This window comes from Micromys minutus (assembly GCF_963924665.1).
Source record: "Micromys minutus genome assembly, chromosome: 2".
In the NCBI taxonomy this organism is placed as follows: domain Eukaryota; kingdom Metazoa; phylum Chordata; class Mammalia; order Rodentia; family Muridae; genus Micromys; species Micromys minutus.
The window spans coordinates 72,388,263-72,402,253 of record NC_137971.1 but is presented as its reverse complement, the minus strand read 5'-3'; positions in this window follow the sequence as shown (position 1 = coordinate 72,402,253).

Below are 13,991 nucleotides of genomic sequence, written 5' to 3'. Positions count from 1 at the left end.
GCAGAAGAAACAGTCTTCTTTAAGGGAGAGCATACCAATTAATTACCCACCAAATGGTCAGCCATGATACATATATACAAGTAAGTTTACAGATTAAGACAATTATATTCAGGAATATATGTATAAATATACATATATGCATGAAACAATAATGAATGAAAAGTGACCATAAATTTGCAAAAGAGCAAAGAGGAGTGTATAATTATATTATTTCTTCCTCTCCAAATAGGACCTCAGGAAATTGCAAAGCTTCTATAAGGCAAAGGACACTGTCATTAGAACAAAATGGCAACCGACAGAATGGGAAAAGATCTTTACTAATCATTCATCTGATAGAGGGCTAATATTCAATATATACAAAGAACTCAAGAAGTTAGACTCCAGAGAAATAATAGCCCTGTTAAAAATGGGGTACAGAGGTAAGCAAAGAATTCTCAACTGAGGAATATCAAATGAGTGAGATGCACCTGAAGAAATGTTCAACATCCTTAATCATTAGGACAATACAAATCAAAACAGCCCTGATATTCCACCTTAAGCCAGTCAGAATGGCTAAGATCAAAAATTCTGGTGACAGCAGATGCCAGATGAAGATGTGGAGAAAGAGAAACATTCCTGCATTTAGTGAGATTGCAAGGTGATACAATCACTCTGGAAATCAGTCTGGTGGTTCCTTAGAAAATTGGACATTGTACTACATGAGGAACCAGCTATACCACTTCTGGGCATATACCCAAAAGATTCTCCAACATATAACAAGGACACATGCTCTACTATGTTCATAGCAGTCTTATTTATAATAGCCAGAAGCTGGAAAGAACACACGTGTTTCAACAGAGGAATGGATACAGAAAATGTGGTACATCTACACAATGGAGCACTACTAATCTCTTAAAAACAACGACTTCATGCAATTCTTAGGCAAATGGATGAGTGAGGTGTGAGGTAACCCAATCACAAAAGAACACACATGGTATGCATTCACTGATAAGTGGATATTAGCCCAAAAGCTCAGATTACACAAGATACAATTCACAGACATCATGAAGCTCAAGAAGAAGGAAGACTAATGTGCAAATGCTTCAGTTCTTCTTAGAAGGGGGAACAAAAATATTCACAGGAGGAAGTACAGAGACAAAGTTTGAAGGAGAGACAGAAGCAAAGGCCATCCAGAGACCGCCCCACCTAAAAATTCAACCCATATACAGCCACCAAACTGAGACAATACTGTTGATGCCAAGAAGTACATACTGACAGGAGCCTGATATAGCTGTCTCCTGAGAGGCTCTGCCAGATCATGACAAATACAGAGGTGGATGCTCACAGCCAATCATTGAACTGAGAATGGGGTTCCCAATGAAGGAGTTAGAGAAAGGATTGAAGGAGTTGAAGGGGTTTGCAACCCCATAAGAAGAAGTATACCAACTAACCAGAGCTCCCAGGAATTAAAGTACTATCCAAAGAAAGCAAATATATGGACTCATGGCTCCACCTGCATATGTAGCAGAGGATGGCCTTGTTGGGCATCAGTAGGAAGAGAAGTCCTTGGTCCCACCAAGGCTTGATGCCCCAGTGTAGGAGAATGTCAGGACAGGGAAGTGGGTGGATGCGGGGAATACCCCTATAGAAACAGGGGGAGGGAGAGAATAGGGGATTTATGGAGAGGAAACCAGGAAAAGGGGAATAACTCTTGAAATGCTAATAAAATATATTCAAAAAAGAGAAGAAATGAATGATAATATACAACCAAATAATTAATAAAACCTTATGAAAATAAAGAAGCAAAATAAATTGTATTTTTGCTATTATTGTGACGATTTAAGTCACCTCAAAGTTTCATAGATCATAGAAAGATGCACTACAGCCCAAGGATATGTGTGTATATATATATATTTGGTAATATACCATGTGACTATGAATTGAATCCACCAATAGATGGGATGCTGGGACCAACAGACATCTTTTCTATAAGGCTCCAAGTAAATTCTTACTGTCTCTCTCTAATTGAGTAGATATATTTGGAAAAATGGGCTGCCAATTAAAAATTGCCTAGTTGGCTTGGTGATGTGATTTGCTTCCTGGGGTTTGAGACAAGGCTATTTTATTAAAGTCAAATCTGGAAAGAGTGGAGAAACAGGCATACTGACAAGTGGCTGTCACCATCATCTTTCCTTTGGTCATTAGCTCAGGATTGTGTAGGGAAGGAAGGTTTGCATGAGACACACCAGTGTCTCGCAGTCTAAGAGAATGGCCTCTTTCCTATCTTCAGCCTATTTCCCTGCACCCAGGTTTGTGTCTCTTTTGCTGGAACCATGTCTGGCTTGTCTCTGGAAATTTATACTGAAGATTGTAAGTCAGGGGTGAATAATAAATACAGATAAACATCCCTCCATATGCACCACATCCTGAACCTCTACCTATATTTCTGTCCCATCAGGCTCCCTTCTATAAGAGGATTTTCTATGAGCCCATATTTCAAGACCCTGATGGAAATTATGTCTTTAAGCGGCACAGCACCTTTTGAAAGCATCTGGCCAAATAGTCCTGACAATATCAGGCTAATTCTAGGAGTGTGAGTAGGTTATCATGGGTTTTTCCCAGATCTTGAGTTCCATTTAGTGTTTTGAAGAGAATCTTAACTATTTCTATAAGGATGACTGACAGAGTATTTATCTCTATTCTTACTACAATAAAAGAATCACCATGGTGTTAGAATTTTACTGCACAGGGATGTTTGGTGAATGCAAGAAGATCTACTATGATGCCCTACACTGTATTCTGTTTTGATTGGCAGGTTTCTCTTGTGTTTCTCAATAGACTGATAGAACATTAGGCAGAAGATTGACTCTCTTAGGAGGTAAGTGAGAAGCTGATCAGGCTAGTTTATAACTTGTGGCAATGGGTTCTAATAGAATGTCCCAGAGGGAGAGACACTTTCACTGTGTACGAGATGCCAAACTCAGGGTACAGATTATAGCCTACACATCTGCCCTGTGGAGCAGGTCTCCTGGGGATCCACACCCAGAACTACCAGAACAGAAAGACTAATGGATGTCCTCCTGGGATGACATCACGGGAAGGTGCAAATCCTGCCAATGCTTCTCAAAGGGATTCGTATTTTCTTTACTGAACATGGCTGCAGATTGGATTATACCAGCACATATTCGACCACTCCAGCTCTGCAGTCTCCCCATTCATTACTGCAATCCATACCCCTGCTGGGTATTCCACCTCCACTCCCCTCCTATCGGCAGTATCATTTTAAATAAGGTTTCCTAGAAACAGGCTCTGCAAGGGAAAATTGCATGCTTCAGGCTTCCCTGGGATTTCTCTCTGGAGACATACCTGTCAGGAGTGAGGGAGACAGAACTCAGTAGACAGCAAAGCTGGCTTCCAATGTGACTGCCACTTGGAAGCTCCTTCAAGGGACTCTGGATTGGGATAGTCTTCAGGGCTCTCCTAAACTTTGATCCTTCAACTGGCATAGCATCTGCTCATTACTTAGGGTCACCCCAAAGAAGGGACATAACTTTAAATGAATTGATATCTTACCTTAGGGAACAGCTAAGTAATGAGCAGGGAGTACCCAGCCCCAGAACCCACACAATTCTCAGCATCTGATACTTCTAGAGGGTGGGGCTTGACAAAGAGATCTAGATAAGATTCTACCTTGTGTATTGAAATCATCACCATATCTCCTGAAACTCATGAAAATATCTGGGGATGTGATTCTATAGCAGAGCATTTGCCTGTCATGTTTGAGTCCCTGAGTTCTAATCCTAGTGCTGTAGAAAAGGAGACAATAGAGTAGAAGAGTCCAAATCAAGAGAACAGCTGCACTGTTGGAAGGATGGTAGGCCCATTTTCTGTCCAGTGAACTAGAGCACCTACTGTGTGTTAGAGCACATTCCATAAGGCACAGACACAATATCAAGATAGGTAAAGCTCCCAGCTTATGGAGTATTAGTTTACGTCAACCATGTTATGTTACACTGGATCCCAAATAACAAGGTTTGTGAAATTTTCTTCTGTTTACAAATATTGAGGATTTTTTAAACTTTAAATTTATTTATTTTTTTATTCACCTTATATTTCGCTCACTAGGTCACCCTCTCCAGAATTCTTCCCCATCCCCTCCTTCCCTTCTCCTCTGAGTGAGCGGGACTACCCTGGGTATAACCCCCAACCCTGGTACTTCAAGTTTCTGTGAGACCAGGTGCTTCATACCCCGCTGAGGCCAGACAAGGCAGATTAGCTAGACAATCATGTCCCAAGTAGAGGCAATAGCTTTAGGATAGCCCCATTCACGGGACCCATGCAAGTACCAAGCTGCACATCTGCCACATATGTGCTGGGAGGCCTAGGTCCAGCTTGTCTATGGTCCAGATGAGTTGACTCCGTTGGTCTTCCTGTAGAGTCCCTATCTCCTCCCGAGCTGACAATCCTTTCTTCTATTCTTTCATGAGAGTCCCCAGGCTCCAGCCACTGTCTAGCTTTGAGCGTCTTGTTTCCCTCAGCTGCTGAGTGGAGCCTCTCAGAGGACAACATGCTCCTGTCTGCAAGTGTAACAGTATCATTAATAGTGTCGGGGACTGGTGCTTGCCCGTGGAATGGGTCTCAAGTTAGGCTGCTTATTGATTGGGCATCCCCTCAGTCTCTGTTCTGTCCCTCATGCCTGCATTTCCTACAAACAGGATATATTTGGGGTTTTGTGGGTGGGTTGGTGTCTCCATCCCTTCACTGGGATTCCTGCCTGGCTATAGGACGAAGTGGCTTCTTCAGGTTTCATATCCCTAATGTGTGATTCACAGTTAAGATTTCCCCCATCGATACCCCCCTTCTCCCAGGCCTCTGTCTTGTCCTGGAGACGACCCTTACCTCCTTACCCACACCGGTTGCGGATTTCCATTAATTTTTATGGCTATCTAGCCATCTCTTCTGTTCTTCTGCATACTTGGCCCTGTATCCTCCCCATCCCCTCTGCATCCCACTCACTCCCAGATCCCTCCCTCCATCTGCCTCTTATGACTATTTTACTCCTCTTCTAAGTAGGAACTTAGAACTTCTTTGCTTGGCCTTTTCTTTTTGTTTAGCTTTTTTGGGGGTCTGTGGAGTGTAGCAGGTTACCTATATTTTATGGCTAACATCCACTTACAAGTGAGCACGTGCCATGCACATCTTTTTGGGACTGCGTTACGTCACTCAGGATGATAGTTTCCAATTATGTTTGCCTGCAAAATTCATGATGTCTTTGTTTTTAATAGTGAAATATTATTGCATTGTGTAGATGTACCACATTTTCTTTATTCATTCTTCAGTTAAGGGACATCTAGTTTTTTTCCAATTTCTGGCTATTATGAATAAAGCTGTTCCTAACATAGTTGAGCAAGTGTCTTTGTGGAGTGGTGGATCATCTTTTTGGTATATGCCCAGGGGTGGTATAGCTGTGTCTTGAAGTAGAACCATTCCCAGTTTTCTGAGAAACTGCCAAATTGCTCTCCAAAGTGGTTGTACAAGTTTTTACTCTCACTGGCAACAAAGAAGTGTTTCTTCCCCTTACTCCACAACCTCACCAGCAATATCTCTTGAGTTTTTAATCTTAGCCATTCTGATGGGTATAAGATAAAACCTCAAAGTTGTTTTGATTTGCGTTTTGATGACTAGGGACACTGAACACTTTTTAAGTGCTTCCAGGCCATTGGACATTCCTCTGTTGAGAATTCTCTTAGTTCTAAACCCCAGTTTTAATTGGATTATTTTGATTTTTGCATCTAATTTCTTGAGTTCTTTGTAAATTTTGGATATTAGCCCCATGTCAGATGTATGGTTGGTGAAGATCTTTTCCCATTTGTAGGCTGTTAATTTGTGCTATTGACAGTGTCCTTTTCTTACAGAAGCTTTGCACTATAATGAGATTCTGTTTATCAAATGTTGATCTTAGAGCCTGAGCCATTGGTGTTCTGTTCAGGAAATTGATTTCTGCACCAATGCATTCAAAGGTACTTCCCACTTTATCTTCTATTAGATTTAGTGTATCTAGTTTTATGTTAAGGTCCCTAATTTACTTTGTCTTGAGTTTTGTACAGGGTGATAAATATGGATTTATTTTTGTTCTTCAACATGTAGCCATCTGGTAAGTTTAATACCATTTGTTAAAGATGGTTTCACTTTTCCATTGAATGAGCTTGGCTTCTTTATCGAAAATCAAGTGTCCATAGGTGTGTGGGTTTATTTCTGGGTCTTTGATTGATTGCACTGGTCAATGGATCTGTTTCTGTACCAATACTATGCAGTTTTTATTATTATTGCTCAGTGGTATAGCTTTAGTTCAGGGATGGTGATTCCTCCTAAAGTTCTTTCATTGTTCTGGATTGTTTTGGCTATGCTGTGTTGGTTTTTATTTTTTTTCATATGAAGTTGAGAATTGCTTTTTCAAGTTCTATAAAAATTGTATTGAAATTCTGATGGGGGATTGCATTGAATCTTTGGATGGTTTTTGGTAAAATGGCCATTTTCATTGTTAATCCTACTTATTCATGAGCATTGGAGATCTTTCCATCTTCTGATATCTTCTTCATTATTTTTCCTTCAAGGACTTGAAAGATCATACAGATCTTTCACTTGCTTGGTTAAAATTACACTAAGATATTATATATTATTAGTGGCTATTGCATTGTATTGATGTTTCCCTAATTCTTTTCTCAGCCCATTTATCATTAGTATAAAAGAAGACTACTGATTTATTTGAGTTAATTTTCTAACCAATCATTCTGCTGAAGGTGTTTATTAGCTATAGAAAATTTCTGGTATAATTCTTGGAATCACTTATGTATACTATTATATCATCCACAAATAGCAGTACTTTGATGTCTTCCTTTCCAATTTGTATCTGCTTGATCTCCTTTAGCTATTTTGTTGCTTTGGCTAGAATTTCAGGTACTACATTGAATAGACAGGGAGAGAGTAAGCAGCTTTATCATGTTCCTGATTTTCATAGAAATGCTTTAATTTCTCTACATTTTATTTAATGTTGGCTATTGACTTACTGTATATTGCTTTGATTATGTTCAGGTATGTGCCCAGTATCGTGTTTCTCTAATACCTTTAGCATAAAGGGATGTTGGATTTTATCAAAAGCTTTTCAGCATCTAATGAGAAAATCGTGTGATTTTTTTCTTTCCTTTTATTTATGTGGTGATTATATTGATTAATTTTCATATTAAATCATCCTTGGATTGCAGGAATGAAGCCTACTTGATCTTCATGAATGATATCTTTGATGTGTTCCTGAATTCCTTTTGTATGGATTTTAATATTTTTGCACCAATGTTTATAAGAGAAACTTATTTGAAGTTCTCTTTTGAGTCTTTTTGTGGTTTAGGTATAGGGTGACAGTGGCCTCATAGAGTGAATTTAGCAGTTTTCCTTCTGTTTCTATTTTGTGGAATAGTTTGAGAATATTGATATTAGCTCTTAGCTCTTCTTTGAAAATGTTTTTTTTTTTTTTTTTTTTTTTTTTTTTTTTTTTTTTTTTTTTTTTTTTTTTTGACTGGGAGACTTTTAATGACTGCTTCTATTTCTTTAGGGGGTTATAGGTCTGTTTAAATTGTTTACCTGATCTTGATTTAACTCCAGTAAATAGTAGCTGTCTGAAAAAGCATTCATTTCCTTAAGATTTTCCAATTTTGTGAAGTACAGGCTTTTGAAGTAAGGCTTAATGATCCTTTGAGTTTCCTAAGTGTCAGTTGTTATGTATTCCTTTCTATTACTTATTTTCTTTGGGTCCTGACTCTGAAATTTGGTTATTTTGGCTAACCATTTGTCTATCTTATTGATTTCTTTCAATAAACCAGCTCTTGGTTTTGTTGATTCTTTGTATTGTTTTCTTTGTTTGTGATTTATTGAAGCCATTCTTGGTTTTGATCATTTCCTGCCTTTTAATCCTTTTTGGGGTGCTGCCTTACTCTTCCTCCTTGTTTTCTTCTCTAGAGCTTTTGGATATACTTTTAAATTGCTGGTATAAAGACATTCTAATTTCTTTATGGGGGCACTTTGTGTTATGATCTTTCTTCTTAGCACTGCTTTCATTGTGTCCCATAATTTTAAGTATCTTATGCCTTCATTTTCATTGAATTCTAGAAAGTCTTTAATTTCTTTATTTTAACTTAGAGATCATTGAGTAGATAATTGTTGAGTTTCCATAACTGTGTAGGCTTCTCAGTGTTTCTATTGTCATTGAAGACTAACTTTAATCCATGGTAGTCCGATAAGATAGAAGGCATTATTTCAGTTTTCTTGTACCAGTTGAGGATTGCTTTGTGACTGACTATATGGTCACTTTTGGAAAAGGATCCATGAGATACTAAGAAGAAGGTACATTCTTTTGTGATTGGGTGAAATGTTCTATTGATATCTATTAGGTCTATTTGGTTCTTAATGTCTGTTAGTCTCATTATTTCTCTCTCTAGATTTTGCCTGGATTTTGTCATCAGCTTTGACAGTTGGTGAGAGTAGGGTGTTGAAGTCTCCCACTGTTTGTGTGTGAAGTTCAATGTCAGACTTTTAGCAATACTTGTTTCACAAATGGAGTGACATTGTATTTGTGGCATTGATATTCAGAATTGAGATACCATCTTGGTAGATTTTTTCCTTTGATGAGTATGAAGTGTCCTTCGCTGTCTCTTTTGATTAATTTTGTTTGAAAGTCTATTTTATTAGAAATTAGGTTTGCTACTCCAGCTTGCTCCTTGGGTCTGTTGGCTTGGAAAATTTTTTTCCAGCCCTTTACTCTAAGGTAATATCTATTTATTTTATTTTATTTATTTATTTATTTATTTATTTATTTTGCTAAGGAGTGTTTCTTGTATGCAGCAGAATGTGGATCCTCTTTTTGTATCCATTCTGTTAGCATGTGTCTTTTTCTGGGGTGGGGAAATTGAGTCCATTGGTGTTGAGAGATATTAATACCAGTGGTAGTTATTTCCTGTGTGTCTCTGTTTATGTGTGTAAGCTAGAGGTCTTTTTCAGTGGCTTTTAACTTTTGAGACATGTTCTCTCACTTTACTTAGAGCTCACTGGTTGAACAGCATGTCCAGTAAATCCTAGGATTCTTCTCACTACCTCTCCACTGGAATTACAGGCACATGTTGCCATTCACATACGTGTGTGCTAGTGATGTGTCCTCACACTTGCTCACAAACACTCTACACACCAAACCATCTCTTCAGGCCCATTAAAGGAATATGCATAATAGGGTGTCAGACTAGTACCCAAGCTCCTTTTCTCTAACTTAGCATCCTATCCGAATGTTCACATATTTCTCAATAACACTCATCACTGCTTGAGAGAGATGCCCGTGGACTTGAGGTCAATCCAGTCCTATAGTAAAACCAATTTTGCCTGAAGCATTGGTCTCTGTGGGTTAGAGGACAAGGGCCTTTCTTCTTAGGCAGGGGATGGTCACAAGCCCGGTGTATGAATTCAACACTATCATTCATTACTGTCACATTGCCAGTGGGATACCTTGGGTTCAGTATTGTCAAAGTTTTACACAGCTTTAGAGGCTGGAAGGGTGAGAATAAATTTGTGTGTGTGTGTGTGTGTGTGTGTGTGTGTGTGACACAACTGTGTAAATTTCTATTATTTTAATAATGTATCAATGACAGGTCCAAATAAATCACATCTTAGGACATTGTTGAAGTGCAGATAGTGTCTGCTCACCATTAGATCTTGCACCATAGCGGCAGGGCCTGAGTTCATCAGTTATGGCTCTCAGGGTGGAGGATGTTCCAGGTATATCTAAGCTCCCACCTCCTCCATTGGTCCAGAAATTTCCAAGTAAAATGGAAACCAAACTAAACAGAAAATTCTATAAGTGTTTCTATTGGGTCACATTGGAATCTTAATATCCTTAGAAGCTGAGCCAAGCTAGTGCGGAGCCGAGCACATGCTTTCGGTCCCCATACCACCATCTCTCAACTGTCTCTCTTTTAGTCTGGAACTCTGGCCACCAGTTCCCCCACACCCATCTGGCACTATGGGGACCTCTAACTTGGCAGCCTTATGCTGCCTCTATGAACTCTTTTGCACTTCATTCCACTGCCCTGCTGCTTCTGTCCCGGGTGGATATAACCATTCCGGCATATTGTTTTCACTCACTTCCCCTTGGCACGTTGTTGCCAAGCCTTAGACACACACATCTGTGGTGAGCTTTATGTGTTCTGCCACTACACCCTTTAAACTCAATTAAGTAGTCAAATCAAAGAACACAACAAACTACTCTAATCCTATAGGTCTTATATAATTGTCAACCTAGATAAATCAAATGATCTAGTACAATTCCATCCCCTATAAAACATTCATCACAACCTTAATTATAAAGAGATGTGGGAGAGAAACATATAGATCTGCCTCCATCTTTGTTCCTCCCAGAATCTCCCCCTCCTTTCCTCCTCTTCCCCATCTACCTCTCTACTGTCCAATCATGTATCACCTTAATATCAACCCACACTCAGGTGCCCAGACTCCTGTATCTTCTGGCTCCAGCCTCCTCTGGGTTCTCTGCCACTAGTAGAGAAATGAAGAGAAAGCAACAATGGAAAGACTGGAATGCAATCAAGAAAGAGCTGCCGTAGGGTAAGTGTACTCCCTGGGCAGAAGGAAACCCAGACACTAAGTGTCATCATTCTAGACCCACACCACTACACAGCAGCATCCAAGGACCAAAGGCTCTCCTTGTTTTATTCTATTTATTGTAGAGAAATCTCACTGAACTGCTTTTGTCTACTTAGCATTGAACTACTGTTAATTGCAAAGACTTCAGGGAGAGAGAGAACCTGGTATGCCATTTTGTAAGATGAGATGTAGATTCTGCCAGCCCAGCTGAAGGGGGCGAGACAAAGAATGGGTCCACTGCATCAATATGAAGTCTGTGTTTAGACTACGTCACACCAACTCGAAGTCTGTGATTAGACAACAGTGCTCTATCCCAAGTAAAAAGGATTTGGGGAAAGATTACATCAACTACGGCATTAATGATTCACTCAAGGCAAGCACTGAACCCAGTCCTCAAAGGGGCTTCAGTAGAAACAGCCTGACCCACTTCACAGAGATGCCCTGTGGTAAGGGTCATACCCTATCAACTAGTGTGCATGTGTGTGTGGAGACCAGCAATCAATGTTGGGTGTGTTCGTGTATGGCTCTTCACCTTATGTTTTGAGACATGGTCTCTTACTAAAATCAGAGATCACTGAGTGTCTAGACTTGGCTGGATAATAACATGTAGATATCCATCTATTTTTGGCCCCTTGACGCTAGGCCTTTTATTTGGAAAATGGATGGGACGTCTTTAGTGCCTCTTGATCTTTGGAGAAACTCACTAAAGAGTGCTGTCCATTTCTCCATTTGCATCTGAGTTCAGAGGTTGCACAGCTAGCTATGAGTCCCACCCACAGCTTTGCTGGCTTTCTCACCCTCTTGGCCTGCCTGCTGAGCCATACTCCTCACCACTTCCCTAGGAGAAGGCAGCATCTCCAGAAAGCAGGCTGTTATGTTTGACAGCTGGGATGAGTTTGCAAAAGGCTTTGCCTGGCAACACCCAAGATTGCTCCCAAACGGTGTTCTCCTGGCTTTGTCAGGGGAAACCTAATTGCTGCAATTGTGTTATAAAATTATCACTTTACCCATGCAAATGGGCCAGAGAGGGCTGGTTGTCTATTCCTGTGGTTGTCCCAGGTTATTAAATGAGCAGCTGGTTCCAAACACGTTTGCAGCAGGCTAATTCAATGGCTGCGTGCGCTTGCATATTCATGGGTCTGAGCTCCCAGCCCAGGCTTGCTGGACCACTCCAACGGGGCTCTAAAAGTTAATTTATCTTGACAATTTAAACAAATATACTTCCCCGGCTTTAGTGACTCCACCAGATTTCAGTGAGTATCTTGGCAAAAAGAGGAAGCCAGGAATGGGTGGGTGGGTGGAGGTTTTGTTTGCTCTGGGACTCAGGTTCATATTCAGCACGAGGAAGATACCATGGAAACCCTGGCAGACATGAAAGCTCCTCATGGGTTAGGCTGCTCCCAGTTGCTGATTTCAAATTTTATGACCTTTGGCAAACTACTTTTAAATTTTATTTTATTAACATAGGTGCATTCAACATAAGATTCATTCTCCTCATGAATAAGTGTGCAAGGTATCACTGTTGTCAACCATGTCCCACAGTGGCTCTTCAGCATTTAGTCTTCCTAATTTGAAACTTTAGTGCTTGATTGGCACTTCCCTCTGACCTCCCAGTCCCTAACCCCATAGCTTCAGTTTTCTGGGTCTGACCCTTTGAGGATCTTAGAAATCATGCAGTTTCCATCCCTGTAACAGGCTTGTTTCATTTATCCTAAGGTGTTCGAGGTGAATCTGCATTATCTCCTATTGCTGAATTACCTTCTTCTTGAAGGCTGGCTTGCATTCCACTGCAGGGATCTATCACATTTCCTTAACCTAACCAGACAATGATGTGAGCAGGTTATGTCTATGTTTGGTTATTATGAATGTTGCTGCACCGAACATAGGAGCACAGACTTCTCCCTGAAGTCTGCTTGCTTTTCTTCATGTTCAATCCACAGAAGTAGAATTTCTGGGCCATACAGTAGTTCTGTTTTTAACTCTTTGTCCAAGCTGCTTTCTGCAGATACCTTATTTTGGGTTCCTGGGCTAGCACTACAATGAGTCTCCTTTGATGTTTCTTATCAAAAAGAAGTTTTTTCCGTGCAGGTTTGCATGAAACAATACTGCATCTCAGATGCTCTCATTCTGGTTGTCCTGACATGATGTGTACCTCCAGGGCACCTAGCTGCCTAATATTTTCCTTAGACTCTCTTCTATTTTTAACCTGAATATTATTTGTAAATGATCATATTAATAACACTTACCGGTTTTCTTATTTTTATGTGAGAGCCAACATGTGATGTTAATTGTAGTCATGTTTCTTTTATGAACTTGTTTGCTCTTGTGTTTGATACACAGATATTAAAAATTGTAATGTCCTCTAGGTGGATTTTTTTCCGTGATAAATGTGATGTGAACTTCATGTCTTTTGATTAGTTTTAGAGTAAACTACTTTTTGTCAAATATTAAAATGGCCATACCATTAAAAAAATAAAATAAAATGTATACATGAATTTAAATATAAAAAAATAACACTTACCAATTCATAAGAGCATCATACTTTTCTAACATACATTAAATTACTTTAAAAACAGAGCAGAATCCTACCTGTGCTACCGTGCTGGTAAACAGACTGGGGAAAAGGTCACAGGTAAGTCGGGACATACAAAGTGAAGGGATTGGGATTGGCTCAGGACCTTGAAGAACAAGTCCCTGTCTTTGTCCTCTTTTCAATGTCAGCCTCATATGTAACCAAAATCTTAATCTGATTAAATCAGCAGTATGTGGATCTCAAGTACCTACTCTGGTGTATCCTGTTCAGCTGAACCACTACGATGGGTTAGAAGCAGCATGTATCAAGAAACTTCCATGTGGCTGCCATGTGCTCCTCTGCAGACCACCAGTTTATTAACATACAGATCCTAGAGCCTGACTCTGCCAAATACTAACAATGAAAACCTCAGCAGCTGTGTAACCTGACTGTGACTCAGTTTTCTCATCTGCAGGATAGAGACTATGTTAATTATGTCCTTGAGTCATTGTGAAAAGTAACGGCTGTGCACACATTTCACTCTAAACCGGGTTTTCTTTAGTACCGAAAAGGGGGACTTTCAAAATACCCAGACTGACAACCAGAGTTGATTTCTCTTCTCTCTTCCTCCATCTTCCACCCTCCTTTGTCTCATCCTCCTCCCTCCCTTCTTCTTTAATTTCTTCCTCTTCCTATCCCATGTCTTCACTTCCTCCCATGTCTTTTCCTCCTTCTGAGAGGCCAAGCCCACTCCATCTTGAACTGCCTCCATATAAAAACCAAACAAACAAACAAACAAAAAAAA